Raw genomic sequence first — 6,109 nt, forward strand, 5'->3', positions numbered from 1 at the left:
ATACTGTAGTAGGAAAAATGGATTCGATGTTGGGTATCATTGGTAGTCGATATAGTACGTAAATTTTGTACCAACTTGATGTCAAAAATTCATACCTAGATAAAGAGATATCCATGCATCAACCATAAGGGTAAGTGGAAAAACAAAAAAGACTATGTAAAAAGTCTAGAAAAATTCAATAAGAGTCTGTGTGGCTTAATATAAGCACCAAGAAGTTGGTATAGTAGAATTGACAAATATTTTGCTAATCTAGGATACACAAAACCCAATGCAAATCATACACCCTACTACAAAGTTCAAGGGTATAACATTACTTTTGTATGTAGATAGGAAGTAATGAAGAGCCTATTTGTAGAATTTGGCATGAAAGATCTTGGACTTGTGCACGACTACCCAGGCATATAATTTTGGAAAGATGCAAAAAGCATATTCATGAGTCAACACAAATATGTTGATAATCTATTACAAAATTTCCATATGCAAGGTTGTAACATTGTAGCAGCTCCAATGGAATGGAATATGAAGCTAATAAAGGGAAAAGAAAAGGAACTAGAATAGACATTATTGCCACACTATATCTCTCTTCTCTTGTCATTCCCAAAGATACATATTTCTTACTATCAATTGGGAGTTTAGATTTGATGCATAAAGGGAAGTCCATACATGCATATCACACTCCATAACCTTAGTACAATTATCGACTTGTGGTTGGATTACCTATATGTAGGCATTCCATTATTCTATGATTTCTCTACATATGAAACATTTGATTGGAGCTCAATCGGCATTTGGTTGACTTGACTAGGATATACAAGTAGCAATCCTTTAAAATCCTCAGTGTAGTAAAATGATAATTTTGGTGCAAAATCGAATTGTTGTTCCACCTTTTCTAGTTGCAACTATTATAGAACTACTAATGGAGTTGGAGTTGTTGCTCTTGGACAAGGGGTTGAATTATGATTTTTCAATAAATGGCACCTAGATTCTCATTGGAATAGGACTCAATCTAGCGGCTTGCAATGCCTATAAGTTGTCATTTATGAGTGCTGGTATTGTTGGTTTTGAGGTTGGGTGACTCTCATCTTGTAGAAACATGTACTAAGCATGCTAATCGGAGATAAGAGGGAGAGAGTAAGAGTGAGAGAGCACACCCTAGAAACCTACAATGTATAACTTTATTGAAAAATGAGGAATACACACTTATATATAATTAGGAAATACGGTTAGGGTTGCTTCCCATTCGTGCTAAATTTTTCCTAATGTGGGCCTTAGTCTATACCACTTTACCCTTGCATAACTATTAGCAATATATGCATGTGGTATTTACATGATGTTGAGATTGCTCTTCTCAACACCTTCCCTTAAGATCAACATCATGAATTTGGCCTTCCCCTAAAGATGATGATTTTTGAGTTTAAAGAAGGGTTGGGCATGACCTTCTATCACTCCCCTTTAATGGGTATGTCCTTTGTTTGAATCAAATCGAGAGCTTATCAACATTCTCCAAAAGATATTTTCCAAGCAATTTGGTAAAGACATCTATAACATTATCTTTGTTGTCTTAATGTTATGATTTGATGCCACCAAGTTGCATCTTTTCTTTGATGAAATGCTCCTTGAATCAATATGCTTTGCCCTTGAAGGATATACTATATCCTTCACAAATGCTTAAGGTCATTGATTATCACAAATTGTTGTTGTTGGTTTTGTTGCATCATAAAATTCAGTTTTTGACAATATTCCTTGAGCATATAGCTTCATATGCTACTATTTTGAGAGCTATGTATTTTGCTTTTACTGGAAAAGAAACAAATTGGTACTATAAATGGGTAGCTCAGGCATAGTTGGCTTTGCCAACAGGTGGTGTACTCGGGAAAGAATCAACATACACTCAGTCTTGAAAATGTTATGCTACCTCTGAGCATGCTCCTTGACAAAATGGTTGAATGTCCTTATCGCTCGGTCGTATATCAAGACTATCAATTGTATGGGTTCCAACATCCCTTGGTGCATAGAGTGGGGGGGGAGCAAACATCTCGATTTCTTTAGTCTGTCGATAAACCCGGTAGAGAAATGGCATCTCCTCCCGATCCGAAATACCGAAATACGACACAAAACTTCCATGGTGAAAATTGCAAAACAGGGAGATACTTGGGTGGCAAAATGGGCTTAGCCTCCGCTATTTGCCCTATTTGCACCCTTGTATCTATTGTCTCTGCCAAATATTAGACCTGCGCTACTACATCCTAAAAAATGCTATCGGTCTGGGTTGCATGATTGGTGTTGTCTACTCGACTTGCTGAATGTAGCATTTTGTGAGGCACCTTCCCCTACTATGGAGTGTTGTCTTGAGGTGCATACATACTCACTCAGAGTAGAAGGGTTACACACACCAGTCTGCCCATTGGTCCATTGTTCTCTGGTGGTTGTCAATGAGGCAGGTTGTCTGCTGGGTGCTTGTTAGGTACTGGGAGGAGACGAATTAAGTGCTGAAGCTGATTGCATCGCTCCAACCTAGCTTGCAATCTTGCATTCTACCCCTTCAATGCCTGGCCCTCTATAGCTGCCTCCCTTAGGTGGGCACTCTCTTGCTCGAGAGCCTCGAGTTGATGCCAATTTGTTGTTGAATGTCCTCCTGATGGACCCAAGTGAGTCTCCTATAATACGCTAGGTTGCTCATGTGGTAGAACCCAACGTCGCATAACTCCATCTGCACATTGATGATATAGTTGCCCGTCGATCAAAGTGTAGGAAATTTCTCTCTTGCTCAAACTTACATCCATCGATCAACTAGCTGATTAATAGGAAATTTCTCTCTTGCTTAAATTCAAAAGTTTATGGTCTGCTACACTTTGCATTTCTCTACATGTTCTAGCTCAACTTGCTAGTCCTAATAATGATCATACTCACTCATGTGACCAATTTTAATCTTCAAGGATTAGGTAGGGATTTGAGGTGGATTGATAGGAGTTCTCTTTTTCATGGGCCAATGCCATTGCTCTACATATACGAAGAATGTAAATAATGTTTTTTTAAAGGGGGGGGCAGAGGAGAAGTATTACAAGGATAAAGTAGAGCTACTTCAAGGGACCTAGTCCTTTTCTCTCATATAGTTGCAATTGGGAACTGCAACCATCATCCTAGAAGATAGGAAAGGGGGCATGCACATTGTTTGTATACAGTCATCCACTCATTGTCAAAAGGTTAGAGCCAACAATTGTTCATTTTATTCGTCTATATGTAGATGTATAGTAAAGCTTTCGAAAATAACTAGTCTTGTACTCTTTTGTATGACTCACAATTGGTTTGTTGAATGCTTCCATCACTTTTGAATAACGTTTTTTCACTTGCCTTGATGGAAATGCTTGTAGATGTGCCTTTGATAATAGTGCCCTTAAAGCAGTGCCCTTAAAGCTCTAGCTTGTAAGGATTGGCCTTCTAACTATGTGACATGATGTTCTTAGAGTTACTTCTCTCTCCAACCGTATTGTAATTTTGTGTTGAATTGCCATATGGCTTTTGTTCTCAATCCAAAACATTATATCCACCTCTTGCACCTTCTCCTTTGCATCTTGCCTAGATTTTTCATGATTCCTGTTTTGCACAATGAAGGGTAGCACACTTGAAGGTTTACATGTAATTGTAGAACAAATGTGTTGTTGGGGTGTGCATCAATAATTCATCTTCAATGAGTCAACTCGGCTCCAAAGGGTCCTTCAAAGGTGGGCTTCATTGGGTTTTAGGTGTCTTTCTTGCATTAAAGTCCATGCTGAAAAAACCCATTTGGACCTTGGTGGTGTACTTGATTAAGTATTGAAAAGTTAACATTGAGGTTGCCCTGAAAATAATAGTAATACTAATAAATATATGATTTATTAAGGGGCGATCAGGCCCTAGAAGAAACCATTAATAACATTTGGCCGACACCTATGATGGTAGCAACACATAAAAATCCATCACCCATTAACCCAATCTTATGTACACCCCTACATCCATCATTGCATGATTGGCCACTTGATCTCCCCCTACTAGGATCTTGGTAAGGTCTTTCAAAATTTTATTTTTACCAACTTTAGAATAAAGGAATCCCTAAATCCTACCTTGACAAGGCGTTGGAACACTATTTTGTTGCACACTTCCAACGTGGTGTTGCATGGATATATGGCCAACAAACCCACAATATGGATGACAAATTTGGTGTGTCTCTTATGTGATGTAGAACTTTGCCCACAATGTGGACGATAGATTTGGTGTGTCTCATAAGAGCGTTCTATGATGTAAAACTTTGCCATCAGACCCGGATGGCACTCTCTAATCACCTCTAGGCTTCCCTTGAGACTATGCAATCCCACATAATGTGGCATACCAATTCAGTGGACTTCCCACATAGGGGGCAGATGGGGCTAAAGTTCCATATACTGGAGACATACATAGTAGATGCTGCTAGAATGTGCTAAATTATGAGTAGTTGGGCATTCTACCTCGAGAGATCCCACAGCAAGTTCTCAATTTTTCATTCATTCTAACCATTCCAAGTGCTACCTTTCTATGACCCCTACCCCTGATGGTGCACCCAGGTACCTTATTACGTCTCCACTTTTGATAACCTTTATTTGAAGCTCTTCTAGCCAGCTTGGTGGGGGATGCGCTATTGACTGGCATTGCAAATGTTTTGTGCCAACTGCTTGTGAGCTTGACACTATGTAGAACTTTTGAATCGGCTCCTAACACTTTCGTTTTCCTCCACTGAGAAGGCAACCGTGTTGCCAACAAAGAGCTGAGTCGATAGCTACTTTTGTGAATGAAGGGAGACCCCTCGGATTTGTCCTACCTCTACCCCTTGTTTTATCATATTGATTGGCGGCACGATCCCTAGCACTAGATCATGCGACCAGAACGAGACAGTAAGTGATTCTCCTAGGCTTTGATCTTGGGAAAGCCTATGACAGAGGTCGATGATGGGACTACACCTCGCAATGCTTGCCAAGTTGGGGTTCAGCCCTAGTTTTTGTAGCTTGGTCCCTTGCCTCTTCCGGAATGCAACAATAATATTGCCTAAATGGAGGTACATAGGAAGGTTCAACCTTACATGATCGGTGAGCCAAGAGTGCCCACTCGCGTCGCACCAACGTTGCACTTGGTATAGTTGGCAATTGTTCCATGTCTTACATTATTATGAAGTGCCTTGGTACATGGTCTCCAAGACCATAGTACTGCTTGTAAGATGTTGTTGAGTATTGAACACAACATAATGTTGCTCCATTGAACGATCACTCCTTTTATTTGATGTAGGGAGACATTATGGTGAACAATAAAGGTATTGACAACTGGATGCTTTCTAGAATCGCAAGTGTTTTTGCTTCAAGGGGCCTAAGTGGGTTGATGTTCATGCTTACTATTATCTTCCCTTTCCCTAGTCTTCTAAGGTACTTCTCTATTTTTTAATGTTCACTTGCACATGTGTTTGATATCTTGTGAGAATCTCGTAGGTTAGTCGGGGCTGGAGCCAGCATCTCAAGTGTCTTGGCTATCCCATTTTTGGTGAGAATCACTCTAATTTAGAACCTATAAGGTAAGAGCATGGCCACATGCACAAATATTTGGAGGCTTAATGGATGAAGAGATGTTTGGCACTATGGTCACATGCATCTTGAAAAGAGGATAATACCTCTGTTCATTGTCAACATACCCTCCATTTGAGCCAAGAATAGAGGGCTCCAAAACTGAGCCTTGTGATCCTTCTAGAGCACCTCTGTTCCAATTAGAAGGACGCATTAAAGCACAAGCGATTTTATAGTCACAAGCCTCTCATCTTGTCTCTTGCAACCACCTTTCCCCAACCATCCTCTAACTCTAACATGTGGCTTGAGCCTTTTGTGTATGTGTGGTGTGTGCCTTGCTCTTAAGGTCCTTACACAACGAGGCTCTGCCTGCCATAGACACTCCTCATAGCCAATGGGAATAAACAAAACCCACAGTGGGCACTTGGGGCTTTACACATTGCCCACCACACTCTCCTTGCGTCCTAATTGGCTGCCATGTCGAACCCATAATCTGCCCATCGATGGGATGCTAAGGTTGGTTGGCCATCCTTGGGCACCCATTATTT

Source organism: Dipteris shenzhenensis, chromosome 26 (assembly GCF_047967505.1).
Source record: "Dipteris shenzhenensis isolate YYH24624 ecotype China chromosome 26, Dip_SZ_1.0, whole genome shotgun sequence".
Taxonomy (NCBI): domain Eukaryota; kingdom Viridiplantae; phylum Streptophyta; class Polypodiopsida; order Gleicheniales; family Dipteridaceae; genus Dipteris; species Dipteris shenzhenensis.